We start from the raw sequence: 23068 nt of genomic DNA, 5'->3' as shown, positions 1-23068 counted from the left end.
CAATAGGTGCAGGAGTAGGCCATTGGCCTTTTCGAGCCAGCACTGCCATTCAATGTGATCATAGCTGATCATCCCCAATCAGTACTCCGTTCCTGCCTTCTCCCCATATCACCATGACTCCGCTATCTTTAATAGCTCTATCCAGCTCTCTCCTGAATGTATCCAGAGACGCTGTTGGCGTCTGGTCATTGGGGAAAGAGGCAGCTGTATGATTGGCCTAGTTCATATTCCAAATCAGAAGAAGCGCTGCGCCACCAATGGTAAGCGTCCCATCGCATTCCTCCAGTAGTTACAAGAAGGGCGAGTGCAGGAGGATTTCCTCATTCTTTGTGCCCTTTATCCCCGAACAGCTCCGTCACAGAGGACTCTGTGATTTACGGACTGTTCCCAGGGACACATTCAGAGACTGACATCGAGTGCTGCTGGAAGGTCATCAACTCGGTGAAAGACGCTGGTGTTCACCACCCAGCAGAGCGAGATGTCCGTCAGGGAATGTTGCCGACCTACCCGCTGCAGACTGCAGGGGTATGTGCTGAGGGACTCACTGAAGCTCGGTGCAGCCAACACCAAGGCTCTGTGGGGGAGGACCACAGTCTAGGGTCCTTCCGCTGCTGGACATGGACATGGGGGGCACGGTATGGTGGAGACGCCTCTCAAAATAAGGGAAGGTATCCCACGCCAGGGGGCCACATGAGTGGCACGGGTGGGGGACGTTGGAAAAATGTATAGACTGTATTGAACAATTTGTATAGGGAGGTTTTACGGCAGTCGGGTCACGACCCATGACCCTTACTGTTGCTACGCTACTCCAAATGGATTACACGCGATGAACTGCAGGTAGGCACTTACCATTGTTTCCAGCGTAGCGGGCCCGTTAAAACCTGCTGAAATTGTCAATTTTTGCACTGTAAATAATTATGGAAATCGGGATAAGCCTGTGAGACATTTAGCATACTTCACAATTCCAAAAGTGATGAGAAATGACAGTAGATAGAAGTGAGAGCTGAAGGGACAACAACAGCCACAGTGCTTGGCGAACATTGGCCGTTTGCTCACTGCATTTCATCAACCAAGGCATTATTTGTGTTTTTTCTTGATTCCTTTGGCATCTAAAAAGTTTCAGAAGAGATAAATCTGGCTGTAAATTTTTTAAATCGCCCATGGTTCCCAAGTGAGTTTTTACATACAAAAAAAAAACGCATCTGAAGAAAAATTTACAGCCAGATTTATCACTTCTGAGAATTTTTAGATACCAAATCAAGAAAAAACACAAATACTGCCTTACTTGATGAAATGCAGTGAGCAAACGTGATAATTCCCAATATTTTCAATGTTTACCAAGCGCATTTTGGCGGTTTTTAACAGGTAGGAAAGTACGCGTTTCTAGCATTAATAACATATCCCGGAAGTGACGGATGTCTTCCAGTTGGATTTAGCGGCTCCGTGCGTCAAGCCCTACGACCCGGTGACCTTACGTGCAACCCCCCTATAGCCTCCAAAAATGTCGGATGAATTTTTTTGACATGAGTTTAGACACCACTCCGCAACAGTACAACCGATCACCAATGTAACAAAATGTTCATTTACAGGAACATATTGACTGTTGCAGGATGAAATATAATTAGTTGAAAATCTAATTTGCCCCATTTAACCTTTAATAAAGTATAATTAGTCACATCTCGTGGTCACTGCTCCCTCTGTGAGGCTGTGGGCGGCTCTCAGAAGAGCCTTTGTTTTGTGTTGGAATAAAGGGGGTAGTTATTCAGCCGGCGAACCCGTAGAGAGTGCGGCCCTGTCGTTTCAGAGCGTACACCACATCCATGGCAGTGACCGTCTTGCGCTTGGCGTGCTCGGTGTAGGTGACCGCGTCCCTGATCACATTCTCCAGGAAAACCTTCAACACCCCGCGGGTCTCCTCGTAGATCAGACCCGAGATCCGCTTGACTCGTACGGCGGATACCTGGCTTGGTGATGCCCGGGCATAAACAATCTCCCTGATGTACTAGTGGTAAGAGGATCTAGGTTGATGGAGGAACTGAATTAAATTCACATTAGACTGGAAATGGTGTTGGGTAGACTGAAAGCAGATAAATCCTGATGGTCTACATCCCAGGGCCTGATGCTCTGCATCCCAGGGTACTTAAGGAAGTGGCTCTTTCCAATTTTTCAGAAGGGCGGGAGAGAGAAAACAGGGAATTATAGACCAGTTAGCCTGACATCGGTGGTGAGGAAGATGCCAGAGTCAATTATAAAAGATGAAATAGCGGCACAATTGGATAAGAGTTGCAGGATCAGTCCGAGTCAGCATGGATTTACGATGGGGAAATCATGCTTAACTAATCTTCTGGAATTTTTTGAGGATGTAACTAGGAAAATGGACAAGGGAGAGTCAGTGATGTAGTGTACCTGGACTTTCAGAGAGCATTTGATAAGGTCCCACATCGGAGATTAGTGGGCAAAATGAGAGCACATGATATTGGGGGTAGGGTGCAGGCATGGATAGAAAATTGGTTGGCAGACGGGAAACAAAGAGTAGGGATTGACGGGTCCCTTTCAGAACGGCAGGCAGTGACTAGTGGGGTACCGCAAGGCTCGGTGCTGGGACTGCGGCTATTTAAAATATATATTAATGATTTAGATGAGGGATTAAAAGCAAAATTAGCAAATTTGCAGATGACACAAAGCTGGGTGACAGTGTGAACTGTGAAGAGGATGCTATGAGGATGCAGAGTGACTTGGACAGATTGGGTCAGTGGGCAGACACAGTTTAATGTGGATAAATGTGAGGTTATCCACTTTGGTGGCAAAAAGGGGAAGGCAGATTATTATCTAAATGGAGTCAAGTTGGGAAAAGGGGATGTACAACAGGATCTGGGGGGGTCCTTGTTCATGTCAATAAAAGTAAGCAGGCAGTGAAGAAAGCTAATGGCATGTTGGCCTTCGTATCAAAAGGAGTTGAGTTTAGGAACAAAGAGGTCCTTGCAGCGCAGGTTCACAAGGTTAATTCCCGGGATGGCGGGACTGTCATATGTTGATAGATGGAGTATATGGCTTGTATACTCTGGAATTTGGAAGGATGAGAGGGTATCTTATTCAAACCTATAAGATTATTAATGGTTTGGACACGCTAAAGGAATTAAATATGCTCCCGATGTTGGGGGAGTCCAGAACCAGTGGCCACAGTTTAAGAATAAGGAGATGAGGAAAAACGTTTTCATACAGAGTTTTGAGTCTGTGGAATTCTCTGACTCAGAGGGTGGTGGAGGCTGGCTCTCTCGATGCTTTCAAGAGAGAGCTAGACAGAGCTTTTAAAGATAACAGAGTCATGGGTATGGGGAGAAGGCAGGAATGGGGTACTGATTGGGGATGATCAGCCATGATCACATTAAAAGGCGGTGCTGGCTCGAGGGGCCAAATGGCCTACTCCTGCACCTGTATTGCCCTGGATGTTATCAATTTCCGGTGCCGCTTTGCTCCGCATTCTCCCTGTCCTTTGCCTCCTTTCCCGCTGCTAGACAAGATGCTGCTTTACTCGAGTCGATGCTCAGTGACAATTTAACTGTTGTTGTCTCCTTTTATACGCAGCACCCCGACCTGCCAGGGAAATGCAGAGAAAGAGGCGAGGAGGGGAAGAGGGAGAATCAGAGTGACAGACCGAAAGAGGGACGCCTCTCATTTTCTAGCTCTGCCCTCGCGTTTCTGCAACTGCCCATTCTCAACCATCAATCAACAATAGAATTTAAATTTAGCTCCCCCGCTAATCCCTGTGTTGAATTGGTCGAAATAAGGACCTGCAGATGCTGGTTCAGACACAAGATAAGATGTTGGTTCACACAAAGTGCTGGAGTAACCAGCATCTCAGGATAAAAGGGATAGGTGGTGTTTTTGCTCGGGACGCTTCTTCAGCCTGAAATTGTGGAGGAGGAGTGGGGAAATTAAGGGTGGGGTGGGGAGGGCGTGGAAAGTTGGAGGCGAGAATAGACCGGGTCAAATCAGGGCCGGCAACAATTTACCTTTCCGTCTGGACATTGGAGGAACAGCACCTGATGTTTAGCTTATGAACAGTGATTCTCTGTGTTTAAATGACTTCCACCAACACTCTCCTCCCTCTCCCTCTGCCCCCATCACCCATTAGTTGTTTAACCAGATCCACTGTTTGCCCCATTGTATCCCTCTTGGGATAGCACCATCCTTGGCCACAAGTTTGCAACAAGATCTAGAGCAGTTGGGAAGGTGGGACAAGGAATGTCAGATGGAATTTAAATCTGACAAATAAGAGACGTTGCATTTTGGTCTATGAAGGATCAGGGGTAGGATTTTTAAAAGTGCATCAAGGAGAATCTTTGTTTCAGTCCATTAATAGTCTCACTAGGGATGGGCCCAATCCCAGGCAGTGAGGCCGGGCAAGTAGATAAAGTGTCAGTGTGCAATCACTTTTGGGATAGTGAGGGTAACTCAAAGTTTCAAAGTAGTTATGGAAAAATGAGAAGTATTTTCTGGAACTTAAGTGTCTGAATTGGAGAAAGGACCATTTCATGATGGTTTAAAAAATATATAAATTATGATGTTTTTGTGTGCTATGCAGGTGCACAACCTTTTATCCGAAAGCCTTGGGACCAGACACTTCTCGGATTTCGGGATTTTTCGGTTTTCCGAACGGAAGGTTTTGAGCGTAGATTTTAACATGTGGCTCAGTGGTAGAGTGCTCGGCTCGTGGCCGCAAGGTCGCGAATTTGCGCCACGATCCCGGCAGTTACCCGGTCAGGGCCGGCCTTTCGCCGATAGGACCTATTTCTCACAATTGGGCCCCGCGCCTAAGGGGGCCCCGCGCTAGAGTAATCAAATCAATTGGAGCAAGATGGTCCATTCCTGCGAAATACAATGAACTGACGCGTAGTCCGCACCGGTGCATAACCTCCGTCATTTCAGTAACCCCTACCGACTTCAATTATGCCTCTCGCAGCGTTGCGGGGGAACAGTTTAGGTGTTGTTAAATGTTTTAAATGTTTTTTATCACTTCCTTTTTAAACGGCCCATGCCTTATACTTTTTAAACGGCACATACTGCAGATGCTGATTAAACCGAAGACAGACATAAAAGGCTGGAGTAAATCAGCGGATCAGGCTGCATCTCTGATGAGGAATAGGGTGATTTCACGAAAGGTCACTGGAGCGTAAATCCCCACTCACGTGACCGAAAATTTTAACTGGGGGACAAGCGTCACTTCCGGTACATGTTAGTGAATGGGAAAACACGCACTTTCACACCGGTTAAATACATCGAAAACGGCCCGTTTTTGAGCTGCAATTTACGGAGCCAGTCGGGGTGACCGTGAGGAACAGCTACCTAAATTTACAGTCCAAAAAAAAGATAGAAACTAAGGTAAATACAAGAGGGAGCTGAAGGTGTAAAAACGGCGGAAGTTGAAGCGGACATTTTTCGTGGAGATTTAAAGATCCAAAATATCGGGAATTATCGCGTTTGCTCGCTGCATTTCATCAAAAGTGGCATTATTGACTTTTTATCTTTATTCATTTGTTAGATGAAAAGTATTAAAAGTTAGAAACCCGTCAGTAAAATTGCAAAATCGCCCATGGTTATCGGGTGGGTTTTAACATGCAAAATAAAAATGCTTCTGAAGCTCCATTTACCATTTAAATAATCGTAAACTTGCATCTCAGTAAAATTGATTTCCAAACGCATTGATAGTTTACGATTATTTAAATGGTAAATGTAGCTTCAGAAGCGTTTTCATTTTGCATGTTAAAACCCACCCGAGAACCATGGGCGATTTTGCAATTTTACTGACGGGTTTCTAACTTTTAATACTTTTCATCTAACAAATGAATAAAGATAAAAAGCCAATAATGCCACTTTTGATGAAATGCAGCGAGCAAACGCGATAATTCCCGATATTTTGGATCTTTAAATTTCCACGGCAAATGTCCGCTTCAACTTCCGCCGTTTTTACACCTTCAGCTCCCTCTTGTATTTACCTTAGTTTCTATCTTTTTTTTGGACTGTAAATTTAGGTAGCTGTGCCTCACGGTCACCCCGACCGGCTCACTTAATTGCAGCTCAAAAACTGGCCGTTTTCGATGTTTTTAACGGGTGTGAAAGTGTGTGTTTTCCCATCCACTAACATGTACCGGAAGTGACGCTTGTCCCCCAGTTAAAATTTTCGGTCACGTGAGTGGGGATTTACGCTCCAGTGACCTTTCGTGAAATCACCCTATACGTGATAATAGGAGGAAATAGGTGATATTTCGGGTCGACTTTTTCAATAGCTGCCATGAGGGGAGAAGCGCCGGCACCAAGAGCGAGCGAAAGCGTGGACAGACGGATGAAAGCAACGTTCATAGAGCGGCGCTGGTAGACATTTCGGGTCGAGACCCTTCTTCAGACTGATAGTCAAGGGAAAGGGAAACGGGAGATATCGGCATATCTTCCATTCACTTGGCCTTAGTACCGTCCATAGCTCTTGCTCCTCTTTCCCCTGAGTCAGTCAGAAGAGGGGTCTCGACCCGAAATGTCACCTACAAAGATCTTTGGTCACCTATTCCAACCTATGATCGTTGCTTTTGTCCGTTCTGTCCGCGCGTTCGTTCGCTCTTAGTGCCGGCGTTTCTCCCCTCAGACTCCGCCAAACAAACACACACACACAGCATGTCCGGCAGATCGCTGTGGGCCGAGAGAGTAGAGAGGTAGAGGGGGAAGAAAGGGGTAGATGGGGAGGGGGGTGTGAGGGGGAATGGAGAAGGGGGAGGTGCCCTCACGCTCCCGGGGCAGCTCTCCCGTCCCTCTAGTCGCCGTGCTTCACGCACACAACCCCGGCTCCCGCCCTCCTCCCTCTCCAGGAAGACGCGGTGAACAATACACGGAGGGCCAGGCCGGGGGTTGCAGCAACGTTTACAAACTTCGGCCTCAGCTCACGCCCGGACCCAGGCATCCGTTCCTGCTGCTGGACCTCTCCCTTCCCTCCCTTCCCTTCCCTTCCCTTCTTCCCTCAGACTCCGCCAAACACACACACACACACACACAGCATGTCCGGCAGATCCTTCCTCTCGCTTTTCCCTTCTCTCCCCTCCCTTTGCCGAAACCCTTCCTCAGACTGATAGGGGGGACTGATAGGGCAGTCTGAGGAAGGGTTTCGGCCCGAAGCGTTACCTATTTCCTTCGCTCCATAGATGCTGCTGCACCCGTGGAGTTTCTCCAGCATTTTTGTGAATCCCTAGACCTAGTTCAGTGAGCGTCCACCGAGGGTCACCCGGAGAGGTGGCCGCGGAACCTCTTCGGGCGACCCTCGGTGGACGCTCACTGTACTAGGTCTAGGGATTCCTACTCTCCCGGGCAATATACGCTCCCTTTTTTCCAGGACCGAAAATGTCTAATTTTCGGAGCTTTTCGGTTTCCGGAATTTCGGATTAAAGGTTGTGCACCTGTACTAAGATTTTATATGTATTTTATGATATTTAATATGCAATGCATTTTTTATGTAATGTTGCCCCTTGTATGGACCTTGAGTCCGTAATAAAGTTTATTATTATTATTATTATTACAAAGAACCTGGCAAATGTGGATGGGGAGATGTGACTTTGCAGGGAAATGTACATGTACAGGGAAGTTGGAGTTCTTTCACAGTTCATGTCCAACGTGCTCCATTAGGGCAGAAAGTCCAGGGATTCCTGAATCTTGAGGGATGTTGAGGGATTGATTAAATAAATTAAGAAAAGCAGTAAAGAGAGATGTGGTTCACATGGACATCAAACAAACTTTGACAAGGTCCCACGCAGAGACTTCATGAATAGAGAGAGGGGGCTGGGGGGAGAAGGTGGTAGTTGTGAAATAAATTCAGGAGGGAAAGAGGAATCAGGAAAATTAGTGGCAGCTCAGATCAAAGAAAATCTCAGGAAGATTGCTAAATAGATTAAGAGCAAAAGTGTTACCAGGGAAAGAATCAGGCCTGTTTGTTCTCTTATAATTCATTATGGCTGGAGATTTTAAGTGTTAATTGAATTTCTCGAGATCACTCACATATCTTAACAGGCCGAAAGGTGGATAATTCCCCAGGACTGATGAAAAATATCCGAGGCTACTTTGTTGGGCATGGAAATGATTACGGGGATATTTATATCTTTACTGACCACAGCTGAGATGCTGAGTGACTGGAAGACAACAAATGACGCACCTTTATTCAGGAAGGGCAACAGGGATAAGCCAGACAATAACAAGATAGTTAGTTTAGGGGCACTTGTGTGGGAATTCTTAGATTAAGCTTTGAGTGACGGGAATAATCTGCATTTGGAAAGGCTGGGATTGTTCAGATAACACTGATTTGTTGGTTGGAGATCCAATCTGACGAATGTAATTGAGATTTATGAAAAAGTAACTAAATATATTGATAATGGCTGTTTGGTAGATGTGGTTCACATGGACCTCAGACAGGCCTACACAGAAGGCTGGTCCAAAACATTAAACCCATGGTATTCACAGTAATGTGGCCATAAGTGTCCAAAAGTAGCTTTGTGATAAGAGATGGAAGGTGATGTCAGAAGGTTACTTTTGTGATTGAAATCCTGTCAGCAGTGGTGTACCACAGGGATCAGTGCTGGGTCCCTTGCTATTTGCCATCTTATTTAACAATTCAGATGCAAATACAGGAGGTATGGTTGACAGGTTTACAGATAACACAAGAACTGCTGTGAGGAGCGCAGTCTTGGACTATAGAATGATATGGATCAGCTGGTAAATTGACAAATGGAACATAGTCCTGATACATGTGAGGTGAAGCATTTTGCAGGGTTAAACAAGAGTCAGATGTACCATGGGCTGAGGAGATATTGTGGAACAGAGAGATGTTGATGGACATGCAAAATACTCCTGAACGTGGCGGCACAGTTAGGATGGGTGGTGAAGAAGGCCTGTGGGATATTTGTCTTTATTGGTCAGAACACACGTCTTACAAGAACCTTTTAAAACTTTGGTGAGGACACAGCTGGAACAATGTGGACTTCTCTGGTGCCATATTGTAGGAAGGACGAGATTACACTGGAGAGGAGATTCACCAGGATGTATCCTGAGGGGCAATCATTCAGTTATAAGGAGAGAATGGACAGGTTGGGCTTGATTTCCTTGGAGCAGTGGAGGCTGACCAGCTGAAGACGTATAAGATTATGTGTGATCATTGTGTACTCATACCTGGTTTAACTTTCAAAATGCATCACTACACACTTGTCCAAATGAAGTTACATTGCCATTCCCATGCCCGCTTTCCCAGTTGATCAGTATTCAGTGTAAACTTAGATACCCCTCTTCACTCTCCACTCTACCACTAACTGTGGAGTAATCTGTAAACTTTATAATTATGCCACTTATTTATGTAAATATACATGACACACAACAGCAAACAACATTGATCCCTGCAGCATCTAAAAACAGAAGAACATAGAACATCGCAGGAACAGGCCCAAATGATTCCGACTACGGGTACTGTCTCTACGGAGTTTGTCCATTCTCCACATGACCTTGTGGGTTTTCTGCGGGATTTTCGGTTTCCTCCCACACTCGAAAGATGTACAGGTATGTAGGTTATTGGCTTGTCTTGGTGTATGTGTAAATTGTCCCTAGTGTGTGTAGGATACTGTTAATGTGCGGGGATTGCTGGTCAGTGCAGACTCGGTGGGCTGAAGGGCCTGTTTCCACGCTGTATCTCCAAACTAAACAAACATGATGCCAAGTTTAATTAATCCTCTCTGCCTGCATGTGATTCATCTCCAGGGCTCGAAATTTGCAGTGATCTCCCAAGCCACCTCGCATTGATTCTCTTGCCACTCCCCATCAATCCTACACTGGTCTCCCAATTCATCCTGTACTGACCCCCCTTCCCATCCATCCTGCACTGCTCACCCCTTCATCCTGCATTGCTCCCCCCCATCCATCCTGCACATATCCCCCCCATTCAACCCCACTGACATCCCCCGCACTCTCCCCTCACAATTTTACCTACTCCAACCAGCACTCACTAATTCCCCTGCCTCAATCCATCCAATCCACACCGATTGCCTTCTCAAGCCACCCCCCCCCCCCCCCCCCTCCCCGCCCCACCACCATCTATCCATCCTGCACTGATTCATACACCCCCCCGCTCCCGACCCTATTGTGCTGGAAATGTCTTCAGCTGACAGTGAGTAGGTTTGATAACGGAATGCAATCAAATATGTTTTAATTCCCAATGTTATTATTTCTTTTAATCCATAAAGATGGTTTAATTAAATTTTGAACACGTGAAACATTAAAACCGCAGTGTTCGATTGTCACTGACACGTTGTTACAGAATTCATTTTAATGGCAAATCAATGCTGTTAATATGGAGTGTTTAAGAAGGAACTGCAGGTGCTGGAAAATCGAAGGTACACTTCTTCCCACCCTGCTTCCTGTAAGGACTCCATCCCCTACTCCCAATTCCTCCGTCTACGCCGCATCTGCTCCACGGATGAGGCGTTCCACACCAGGACATCTGAAATGTCCTAATTATTCAGGGAACGGGGGTCCCCTCCTCCACCATAGATGAGGCTCGCACCAGGGTCTCTTACAACACTGCTCTCCCTCCCTATCCCCCCACTCGCAACAAGGGCAGAGTCCCCCTAGTCCTCACCTTTCACCCCACCAGCCGTCACATACAAAAAGTAATCCTCCGTCAGTTTCGCCACCTCCAACGTGACCCCACCACTCGCCACATCTTCCCATCTCCCCCCATATCTGCCTTCCGCAAAGACCGCTCCCTCCATAACTCCCTTGTCAATTCTTCCCTTCCCTCTCATACCACCCCCTCCCCAGGCACTTTCCCTTGCAACCGCAAGAGATGCAACACTTGTCCCTTTACCTCCCCCCTCGACTCTGTTCAAGGACCCATGCAGTCGTTCCAGATGCGACAGAGGTTTACCTGCATCTCCTCCAACCTCATCTATTGCATCCGCTGCTCTAGATGTCAGCAGATCTATATCGGTGAGACCAAGCGGAGGTTGGGCGATCGTTTCGCCGAACACCTCCGCTACCGAGCGGAGGTGTTCGGCGAAACGAGCGCAATAACCAAGCTGACCTCCCGGTGGATCAGCACTTCAACTCCCCCTCCCACTCCGTCCTCTCTGTCCTGGGTCTCCTCCATGGCCACAGCGAGCAGCACCGGAAATTGGAGGAACAGCACCCCATATTCCGCTTGGGGAGTCTGCATCCTGGGGGCATGAATATCGAATTCTCCCAATTTTGTTAGTCCTTGCTGTTTCCTCCCCTTCCTCAGTCCCCCTGCTGTCTCCTCACATCCCCCAGCCTTCGGGCTCCTCCTCCTTTTTCCTTTCTTGTCCCCGCCCCACCCCCGATCAGTCTGAAGAAGGGTTTCGGCGCTAAACGTTGCCTATTTCCTTTGCTCCATAGATGCTGCTGCACCCGCTGAGTTTCTCCAGCTTTTTTGTGTACCTGTTAATATGGAGTATCAGTACTGTAGTTATTTAATGAGCAACATTCACAACTATACGTTGGATTTATCCAGGTTTTACTTCTACAGTCAATCATATACATCACAAATTTGGTCAGGAGATATTTCAGTTAAATTTTAACGTTAATTCTGAAGTGGGAATAATGGAAAAAGCGTTTATCAACAATTCTTTTTTTAAATGGTGCTTACGAACTGAGTATCTTCATTGCAACATACATCTAATCTGAATGTTTGGTAATGTGGCGTCTTGACACCTTTAAATATATCACCAAACATTTGCTGCATTTATGTCCTTTGGCCATTTCTTGTTAGTTAGTGTAATGTTTAACCTGTCAGATGGGTATAGTCAGTTTTAACAGCTATTATCATAAAATGCCTTAGAAAATTCCTTGCAACCTGTATATTTTGTTGTGGAAACGGCTGTGGAAGATCCTGAAAGTCATCTGGAGGAGAGGAAAAGTGGTACAGCAGGGGCGATTCGCTGAAGGAGTCTGGATCCCAAAGAAGGAATATTCCAAGAAGATCGATCAGTTCAGAATTATCTCCTTGCTAAGCGTTGAAGGCAAGATTTTCTTCAGCATAGTGGCGAGGCGGCTGACCAACTTCCTCTCCAGCAATGGCTACATTGACAGCTCAGTGCAAATGGGAGGCTTGTCTGGAGTGCCGGGGTGTCTAGAGCACACGGGAGTGGTGACCCAGCTCATCAGAGAAGCCAGGGAGAACAAGGGTGACCGGACAGTGCTCTGGCTTGACCTGGCCAACGCCTACGGCTCCATCCCGCACAAGCTGATCCAGACAGTCATGGCCAAGCATCATGTGCCGGGCCAAGTGGCAGATCTCACCCTGGACTATTACAACCAGTTCAGCATGAGAGTCTCATCAGGGTCAGTAACATCAGAGTGGCACAGACTGGAGTTTGGGATCATCACAGGCTGTACCATCTCTGTGATCCTTTTTGCCTTGGCGATGAACATGATCGTCAAGTCTGCTGAGCCAGAGTACCGGGGCCCTCGGAGCAAGTCAGGAATGCGCCAGCCACCAATCAGAGCCTTCATGGACGACCTGACTGTCACCACTGAGTCAGTGCCAGGAGGCAGGTGGATCCTGCAGGGGTTGGAGAAGCTGATTGGATGGGCAAGGATGAGGTTTAAGCCAGGAAAATCAAGGTCACTGGTGCTGAAGAAGGGCAAAGTCATGGACAGGTTCCGCTTCAGCATCGAAGGGACATCAATCCCAACTGTCTCCGAAAGGCCAGTGAAGAGTCTTGGCAAGGTGTTTAACAGCAGCCTGAAGGATACAGCATCTGTCCAGGCAACCTGTCAGGAGCTGGAGAGTTGGTTGAGAGCAGTGGACCGGTCGGGGTTTCCCGGCAAGTTCAAGGCATGGATTTACCAGCATGGTATCCTGCCAAGGATACTCTGGCCACTGCTTGTCTACGAAGTCCCAATATCGGTCGTAGAGAGATTGGAGAGGAAAGTCAGCAGCTTTCTCAGAAGGTGGCTGGGACTGCCCAGGAGCTTTAGCAGCATCGCCCTTTACGGAAATAACACCAAGCTCCAGCTGCCCCTGAAGTCCCTGGAGGAGTTCAAGGTGACTCAGGCCAGAGAGGTGATGCTGTACAGGGACTCCAGCGACCCCAAGGTGGCTCGAGCAGGGCTGGAGGTGAAAACTGTGAGGAAGTGGAGAGCCGGTGAAGCCGTGCTGCAAGCAGAGTCCCGGATACGCCACAGAGTCCTGGTGGGAGCAGTGACTCGGGGAGGAGCAGGCCTGGGAATCTTCCCATCTCCCCAGTTTGACGAGGCCAAGGGGAAGGAGAGGCGCAGGCTGGTCCAGGAGGAAGTGAGGGCAGTGGTGGAGGAGGAGGGGTGTACCAGAGCAGTTGGATTGAGGCAGCAGGGAGCCTGGACAAGGTGGGAGCAGGCCATGGACCGAAAAGCCACATGGACTGGCAGGCTGAACCACAGCGCATCAAGTTCCTGGTCCAGGCAGTGTATGATGTCCTGCCCAGCCCATCGAACCTCTTCATCTGGGGCAAAGCGGAATCTCCAGATTGCCCGCAATGCTCAGGCAAGGGGACGTTGGAGCACATCCTGAGCTGTTGCCCAAAGGCTCTTGGGCAGGGCCGGTACACATGGCGTCACGACCAGGTTCTTAAACCCATTTCAGAAGCCATCAGCATGGGAATGAGCAGCTGCAGACGAGAACGCCCAACCACCCAGATGATCACCTTCATGAAGGCCGGAGTGCAGCTGCCAAGAACCACAGCAGCCAGGAATCTGTCAGGAATCCTGGCGACTGCGCAGGACTGGCAGCTTTCCGTAGACCTGGTGAAACAGCTGAAGTTCCCACAGCACATTGCCACGACCACCCTGAGGCCAGATATCATCCTGGTCTCAGAGGCGACCAAAAACATCATCTTGTTGGAACTGACAGTGCCTTGGGAGGACCGTCTGGAGGAGGCCCACGAGAGGAAAATGGCCAAATATGAAGAGCTGGTCATAGATTGCCGCAAGCAGGGCTGGAAGGCGAGGTGTATGCCCATCGAGTTTGGCTGCAGAGGTTTTGCAGGGCAATCGCTCTACAAAGTCTTGAGTGCACTGGGCATCAACGGAGCGGCGAGGAGAAGAGCTATCAAGAACACCATAGAGGCAGCGGAGAAGGCCTCGCGATGGCTCTGGATCAGGAGAGGAGGTCCATGGGGAGGAGCGAATGTCACCTGAACACAAGTCGTGGTCTGATCAACCACGGCTGGGTCGCCTGGGTGATGGTGTCTGATGTTGAAAGACCCGAAACACCCAATGACCCCAGGTTACATCACTGATGATGTGTTCAGGAGCATCTATCAATGTATTTGTATCAAATGTGGGAAGCGAGAGTGTTTCTGTACCAATAGCAATAACGACCCATGTTATGGCCATGTCATAATAATTTCCGGTCATTCACAGAAAACATACTTGCATCAATCTGTAGTGTGCATGGTTAAGCATATATGTTATCAAGGTCCAGGATTTATTGACACAGGTTGATCATACGCTGAATCATTTGTGTTTGGAAGTGGAAAGAAATAATAAAATTTGCATTAATTGCAATGTGCAAAAAGAGTTGAGATACCGTATTATAATTTTGCTGCATGTCATTGTGGTATATATCATGTCTTGATTGGTGAATATATTAGTTTGTGACTTTATTTGAAGGAGAAATAATATGTGAATGCTTCATTGAGCATAATTTCGACTGGTAACTACGCACTTCGTCCGAGCACGCGTCATGCAAGCCATCTTAAATGACAACCTAAAATGTCATTTGGCAACCTAAATAGCTGCCAAGGTTGCCCAGCTGGCAACAGGGAAAAAAAGTTAAGCGATAGCCCTGATCTCCCACTTCATCTCTCTCCACAACCACACCTCTGCTACAGCCACAGTCACTCAAGGCGTTCCCCAAGGCTCCGTACTCGGCCCCCTCCTCTTCATCATCTACATCCTCCCCCTTGGTCAGATACTCCGCCACTTCAACCTGGACTTACACTGTTACGCCGATGGCACCCAGATCTCCCTCGGCACCAAATCCCCCCACAACCCCCCCCCCCCCCCCCTCTCCCATATCAACTCCTGTTTGTCAGCTATAAAAACCTGGATGCAACATAACTTCCTCAAACTCAACAGCGATAAGACAGAATTCCTCCTCATAGGCTCCAAAGCCACACTCAGCAAAATCAATAACCCCACTCTCACCATCGACGGCGCCACTGTCTCCCCATCTCCCCAGGCCCGCAACCTTGGCGTGATCTTTGATTCCACCCTCTCCCTTGAGCCTCACATCCGCCATGTCATTAAAACCTCCTTCTTTCATCTCCACAACATCGCCAAACTCAGACCCTCTCTCACACCTCCCGCTGCTGAAAGACTCATCCATGCCTTCATCTCCTCCCGACTGGACTATTGCAACTCACTTCTCCTTGGCATCAGCTCCACCTACATCAACCGACTCCAACTGGTCCAGAACGCAGCCGCCCGACTCATCACCCACACCAAATCCTGGCATCACATCACTCCAGTCCTCAAACAACTTCACTGGCTTCCCATCTCTCACCGGATCACCTACAAAATCCTGATCCTCACCTACAAAGCCCTCCACCATCTGGCCCCCCCATATCTCACTGACCTCCTCTCCCCCTACCAACCCTCACGGTCCCTCAGATCCACATCAGCCGGTCTCCTCTCCATCCACAAGTCCAACCTCCGCAGTTTTGGGGACAGAGCCTTCTCCAGGGCAGCTCCCAGGCTCTGGAACTCCCTCCCCCAATCGATCCGCAATTCCGTGTCCCTCACCATCTTCCAGTCCCGCCTCAAGACCCATCTCTTCACCTCTGCCTATCCTTAGCCCCACGTCCCCCTCCCATTTCATCTGTGCATTAATTGCCTCATATTGTGTTTTGAATTGAATTCTGTCTTTACTTTGTGTACTAGTCATGTCTCTACTATTTATTTCATTCCACTTACATGTTTTTCCTCTACCTGCTAAATTTTTGTAAGGTGTCCTTGAGACTCTTGAAAGGCGCCCATAAATAAAATGTATTATTATTATTATTATATCCATGTGTCTATCCAAAGCCTCTTAAATGCCACTATTCTATCTGCCAGCACCACCAGCACATTCCAGACAACACATTCCAGGCATCCTGTGTAAATCAGCGGTCACACACATCTCTTTTAAACTTTGTGTCTCAAACCTAAAAGCTAAGCCATCTCGTTTTTGACAATTTCAGCCAGAGAAAAAGGATCAGACTATCCACACTATATATGCCCCTCCTAATTCTATCTACTTCTTCCACAGACTCCGATGCTCCAGAGAAAACAATCCAATTTTATGCAACCTTGCCTTATAGCAAATGCCATCTAATCCAGGCAACATTCTGTTAAACTTATTCTGCACTCTCTCCAACATTCCTGTAATGAGGTGACCAGACAATACACCAAGGCTGCAACTTGTCTTCCTGACCCTTTTACACAATACACCGACTGACAAAGTACATTATCTGCCGTCTTTACCACACTATGTTCTTATGATCCCACTTTTAAGTTGCTGTAGTAGACCCCAAAATCCCCCTACATGTCAATGCTGTTGAGGATCCAGACATTAACTGTATACTTTCCCCTTACATTGGACCTTCCAAAGTGCAACACCTTTCATTTGCTCCAATCGAACACCATCTCCCATTTCTCCATCCATTTCTGAGGCTGATCTGTATCCTGTTGTTTCCTTTCACAACCTTATTCACTGACCGCAACTTCACCAATTTTGGGGTTGTCAACGAACTTACAAACCAACAGTTCTACATTTATGCACTGTGCTGGATGAACTCAACACGTATATGCTGCATTTATGGAGGGAATGTTTCAGGTCGGGATTGGAGCAAGGGAATTAAGTTATTTTTTTCATTTTATTTATTTATTTATTAGAAGTAGACATATTATACAATGTAGTTACATATTATAATAGAAAAAAAAAACTTTTCATATACATCAGTCATACATTATTAAAATTTTCCATTATCAATTACTTCTGCTTCTAGTATTTTTATTTTTTATAGAAAGCGAGAAAAAGAGAGGGTAGAAAGTTACAAATAAAAAAGAAAGCAAAAAAAAACAACAGAAAAACAAGGGAGGTGGAATGGGTTACCTGTGATACATCAATGGAGATAGGTTCGTAGGTTATAAAGTATAGAGTATAGTTTTTCATCTGTTCCTGAGTTCAAGTTTCAGCTGGGTCCTCGTGCTGTGCCAGTCTATCCCTTCAGATAGTTAATGAATGGAGCCCAAATTTTATGGAAAAGATCTTGTTTGTCCATTAAGACAAGTCTAATTCTTTCTAAGTATAGGGTCTCCGACATTTCCGTAATCCACATTTTGATTGTGGGGGTTGTAGGGCCTTTCCAAAATTTTAATATTAATTTTTTTCCGGTTATTATACTGTAATTGAGGAAGTTTCTTTGGTTTGTTGTGAGTGTTAAGCTTTGTTCTGATATTCCAAGTATTATTAATTTTGTGTCTGGGTCCAGTTTTGTATTAATAACTTTTGAAGTTATTTCAAAAATATCTGTCCAGAAATGTTTAAGTTTTATACAGTTTGCAAAAGTATGTGTTAAATTAGCCTCTAAATGTAGACATTTATCACAAATAGGAGAGATTTGTGGGAAGATTCTATTTAGTTTTATTTTAGAGAAGTGTAGTCTATGTAAGACCTTGAATTGTATTAAAATATGTCTGGCATTTAATGAACATTGATGTATTTGTTGTAAACTTTCGTCCCACATATCTTTCGTGATAGGATGACCTATTTCAATTTCCCATTTGTATCTATGTAGTTCGGTCGGTGGTACCTCGTTATTTAGTAGGGTGTTATAAATATAAGCTATTAGTTTTTCAGTATTAGGATGCTTGTTCAGACACTCATCAAGAATTTCTGATTCCCTATTCCTGTAAACTTGTGTATTAGATTTAACATAATCTCTAATTTGTAGATATCTGAAAAAATTATTTGAGTGCAGTCCATAATTCAGTTGTAACTCTTGAAATGAAAGAAAAGTACCTTTCCCATAAAGATGTCCTATATTTTTGATTCCATGATTTTTCCATTGTGTGAAACCTTTGTCCATAAAGGATGATTTGAACAAAGGATTATTTACAATGGGAAGGCAGAGTGGTATATTATTCAATTTTAAATCTTTTTTTATTTGTTTCCAAATTCGTATTCCACTATGTATTATGGGGTTTTCTTTATAGGTTTTTTTGTGCTGTTTTGTGGGGGCAAATATGATCGGTCCAATTTCGAAAGGTAGACAGTCTTCCTTTTCCATCATTAGCCAATCTGGTTGTTGGTCCATTTCTTCCAGCCAAAAATTCATGTTTTTAATATGGACTGCCCAAAAATAAAATAAGAAATTTGGCAAAGCCAGACCTCCATTTATCTTTGATTTACATAAATGTTTTTTACTTATTCTATGATTCTTATAATCCCAGACAAAACTTGTAACAATGGAGTCGACTTTTTTGAAAAAAGTTTTTGGGATATATATCGGAATTAATTGAAGTAGGTACAGTAGTTGCGGTAAAAAAAATCATTTTATAGCATTAATTCTCCCAAGCATTGAAATGGGGAGTGTTTTCCAGTATTGAATATTCTTATGTAGTTTATTCAGTAAGGGTGGGAAATTTAGTTTAAATAAAGAGGTATATGTCTTAGTTACCCAGATTCCTAAGTATTTAAATTTATCTTTAACTATTTTAAAAGGGGATTGTTGTATTGTATGTAAATTGAATTTTGTTATTGGCATGATTTCGCTTTTATTCCAATTGATTCTATATCCCGAAAACTGACCAAATTGAGTTATTAGATTTAATAGGTTTGGAATACTAGTTTCTAATTTTGTAATATATATTAGTATATCATCTGCATATAAGGAGATTTTATTCCTTGTGTCTCTAGTATTGTATCCAAATATTCCTGGATGGTTTCTAACGCTTTCTGCTAGGGGTTCGATTGCAAGAGCAAATAATAGTGGGGATAGTGAGCATCCTTGTCTACAGCCTCTAGAGAGATTAAATTTAGTTGATAACATTTTGTTTGTTAATATTCTAGCTGTTGGGTTAGAATATAACAATTTAACCCATGTACAGTACTTCTCTCCTAGTTGAAATATTTCCATCACCGAAAATAAATATGGCCATTCTACCTGGTCAAATGCTTTTTCAGCATCTAACGAGATAATTGCTAGCTCTGCGTTGGGGATTCTATTGGAGTATATAATATTAAATAATCTTCTCAGATTAAAAAATGAATACCGTTTGGGGATAAACCCTGTTTGGTCAGGATGTATTAATTTACTGATCACTAAGCTCAATCTATTAGATAGAATCTTAGTTAATATTTTCTGATCAGTATTTAAGAGGGCTATAGCTCTGTATGAACCTGGGTCTTCAAGATCCTTGTCCGTTTTTGGTATAAGTATGATTGTTGATTCATTTAGAGTTTCTGGGAGTTTCTGTTGAGTATAAGCATATTTGTACACTGTCTGTAGGCGTGGGGAAAGCAAGTCATAAATTTTTTTATAAAATTCCGAATTTAGACCATCGGGTCCTGCCGACTTTCCGTTTTTTAAGGACTTTATTGATTCTTCAATGTCTTTTATCGTAATTTCAGCCTCTAGCAATTCTCTCTCTTTCTGATCTAGACCCGCAAACTTACAATTCTGTAAAAATGTTTCCATTCCCGTTGATTGTTCTGTTATTTTAGATGAATACAATTTTTGGTAGTATTGTAGAAATCTATCATTAATATCTTTAGGCAGTGTTAATGTTTCTCCCTTGTCTGTTCTAATTTTGTATATTGTTTTTTCCCCGTCCAATTTGCGAAGTTGACGCGCTAATAGTTTTTGTGGTTTGTCACCAAATTCAAAATTTAATTGTTTTGTATGTTGATAAAGTTTTATAACTTGGTCTGAATAAATCTTGTTTAATTTATATTTCAACACTGCAATTTTATTGTGTTTTATCGTGGATGGTGCTGCTGCATTTTCTGTGTCTAATTGCTTTATTTCCATTTCCAGTTTCTTTTGTTTGGCCCTATTCTCTTTATTAAAAAATGATTGGGAAGAAATTAATGCTCCTCGTACAAATGCTTTAAATGTTTCCCAAAGAAGCGAGGCAGAGATTTCAGGGCTATCGTTAGCCTCAAAAAACATTTTAATCTGTTTTACTAGATATTCATTACATGACTTATCTTTTAAGATTTGGGGATTAAATCTCCATTGTGACTGTGTCTCTGCCATTCCGTTTACTTTGATCATAAATGTTAATGGGGCATGGTCTGAGATTATGATGTTGTGATATTGTGAGTTATAGGTGAATGGGATAAGTTTTGAATCTACCAAAAAATAGTCTATCCTTGAGTAAGTTTTATGTACTGGTGAGTAAAATGAATATTCTCGGCCCGATGGATTTTCAATTCTCCAAACGTCCTTAATATTAGTGGTATTAATGTATGAATTTAAAAATTCACTTGATCGAGATTTTAGTTTTCTTTGAGTTGATGATTTGTCCAAACAAGCATCCAATGTACAATTTAAATCTCCACCAATTATTAAGTTTTGTTGTGTACCTTCCGGGATATTGTTAAGAATTCTCTTAAAAAACAGAGGGCTATCAAAATTTGATCCATACACATTGAGGAGAGTCACCTTTTTTAAGTATAACTCCCCTATTATTATAATATATCTGCCTTCAATGTCTTCTATCGTTGATATATGTTTAAAGGGTATACCTTTACGAATTAATATTGCAACACCTCTTGATTTATGTGAGAATGAAGAATGGTACGCTTTAGCAATCCATTTTGCTTTCAGTCTATGTTGTGCTTCCTTTTTAAGATGTGTCTCCTGGAGAAATATTATATCTGTTTTCAATGATTTTAAATGTGCTAACACTTTGCCTCTCTTGATAGGTTCATTAATTCCCTTAACATTCCAACTACAGAATTTAATTCCCTCACCCCCAATTTTTATATTCATGTCTTGCATCTTGTGATTAAGTGGTAGAGCAGATGATTCAGCACACTCAACCCTACCTTATACTTGAACTTCAGGTAGATGAATTTTAGGTCACGTCTGTTTTCCATCCGAACGTATCTCCTTAAATGAAATATGCAATTCCATTCCAAATACAAAATATAATGTGATATAAGATAAAAAAGGTGATAGCTAATAGGGTTAGTAAAGTGTGGAAAGTAAAAAAGAAAAGCAACTACAACTACAATTAGTGCAGTTAGTGATAGCCACCCTAATGTGGCTAAGCATCTATGGTTATTAAGTTATTTACACACAAGAAAAGACCAAGTAATAATTCCTGCAGCACACCACTGGTCAGAGTCCTCCAATCTGAAAAGGGAAGGGACATGACATTGACACAGGTGGAGGAGAGCATAGATTTCAGAGGGCCAGAAGAGTGGAGGAGGTTACAGAAAGGGTGAGGGCAAAGAAGGGATTTGAACACGAGGATGGCATTGTTAAACCTGAGGCAGGGACTGGTGGAGTATGGTACCAACACACACACGAACTGTTCACTCACCGGCAGTCAAGAAGAGAAGACCCCGATGTCTATGGTAGAGGAGCGCTCATGTCCACAAGATTCCACTAGTCAGGTCCCAGATCCACATGGGAATGGCACGTTCGATGCAATCGTCATCTCGTTCATCCCTCCGGGTCAGTCTACAAACCACAAGAGTAGCCGTGAGATCACCTCTCATTCTTCTAAACTTTAGCAGTACAGACCAACCCCAGTTCACTTCAGTCCTTAACCTCAGCTTCCATTTTTTAGATGGCAAGAAAATAAAATCTGTAGATGCTGGAAGTCTGAGATGAACAGAACACCTGCTGGGAGTTCTCAGCAGCCCAGGCAGTGACTGCGGTGATAGAAACAGAGCTGAGTCCTGGAACCGAAACTCTGCTTTTCGCCAAGAGATGCTGACCGACCTGCCTAGTGTTTACAAAATGTTCTACTTTTATTTCTCAGTGGGAGCGCCTGTCGACCATTCTTAGACTTACCTGCTGCAGGGAGCAGTTTCTCTGCATCGACCGTTTCTGTTCAGTCAAGTCAATACTTCCCCTTCCCATCCCACGACCCCTGGTCCCAGGACGTGGAATAAACCTCATGGTCCTGCTTCCTCGGGCCGAAGATCAGGACCAGGGCCCACACTTCCATCCTGGGACAGCTACGGCCGGACCCATGTTTTACCTCAATGATAACTCAAGGTAAAGGAGCCATCACCTTTACCATCACATTTCCCACACCAAATCCTGGCATCACATCACTCCAGTCCTCAAACAACTTCACTGGCTTCCCATCTCCCACCGGATCACCTACAAAGCCCTCCACCATCTGGCCCCCCCCATATCTCACTGACCTCCTCTCCCCCTACCAACCCTCACGGTCCCTCAGATCCACATCAGCCGGTCTCCTCTCCATCCACAAGTCCAACCTCCGCAGTTTTGGGGACAGAGCCTTCTCCAGGGCAGCTCCCAGGCTCTGGAACTCCCTCCCCCAACTGATCCGCAATTCTGTGTCCCTCACCATCTTCCACTCCCGCCTCAAGACACATCTCTTCAATTCTGCCTATCCTTAGCCCCACGTCCCCCTCCCTTTTCATCTGTGCTTGAATTGCCTCATATTGTGTTTTGAATTGAATTCTGTCTTTAATTTGTGTACTAGTCATGTCTCTACTATTTATTTCATTCCGCTTACATGTTTTTCCTCTACTTGCTAAATTTTTGTAAGGTGTCCTTGAGACTCTTGAAAGGCGCCCAAAAATAAAATGTATTATTATTATTATTGGGACGACAGATGGCACAATGGGCTAAGTGTTCGGCTGGCAACCGGAAGGTAGCCGGTTCGAATCCCGCTTGGAGTGCATACTGTCGTTGTGTCCTTGGGCAAGACACTTCACCCACCTTTGCCTGTGTGTGAATGTGTGTGAGCGATTGGTGGTGGTCGGAGGGGCCGTAGGCGCAGATTGGCAGCCACGCTT

General features: G+C 44.8%; 1 long non-coding RNA gene across 1 annotated transcript; it reads left to right on the top strand.

Moving 5' to 3' along the window:
- The first annotated feature begins 1888 nt into the window (after positions 1-1888).
- LOC116968636 lies at positions 1889-22370 on the top strand. Its single transcript, XR_004410493.1, has 3 exons — positions 1889-1947; positions 15872-15877; positions 22361-22370. It is a non-coding gene; the product is annotated as an uncharacterized LOC116968636 (long non-coding RNA).
- Positions 22371-23068: the final 698 nt, after the last annotated feature.

The sequence above is a fragment of the Amblyraja radiata genome, chromosome 45 (assembly GCF_010909765.2).
Source record: "Amblyraja radiata isolate CabotCenter1 chromosome 45, sAmbRad1.1.pri, whole genome shotgun sequence".
Classification (NCBI taxonomy): domain Eukaryota; kingdom Metazoa; phylum Chordata; class Chondrichthyes; order Rajiformes; family Rajidae; genus Amblyraja; species Amblyraja radiata.
Note: the sequence above shows the minus strand (reverse complement) of the source record. Positions and strands in the feature narration are given on the sequence as shown.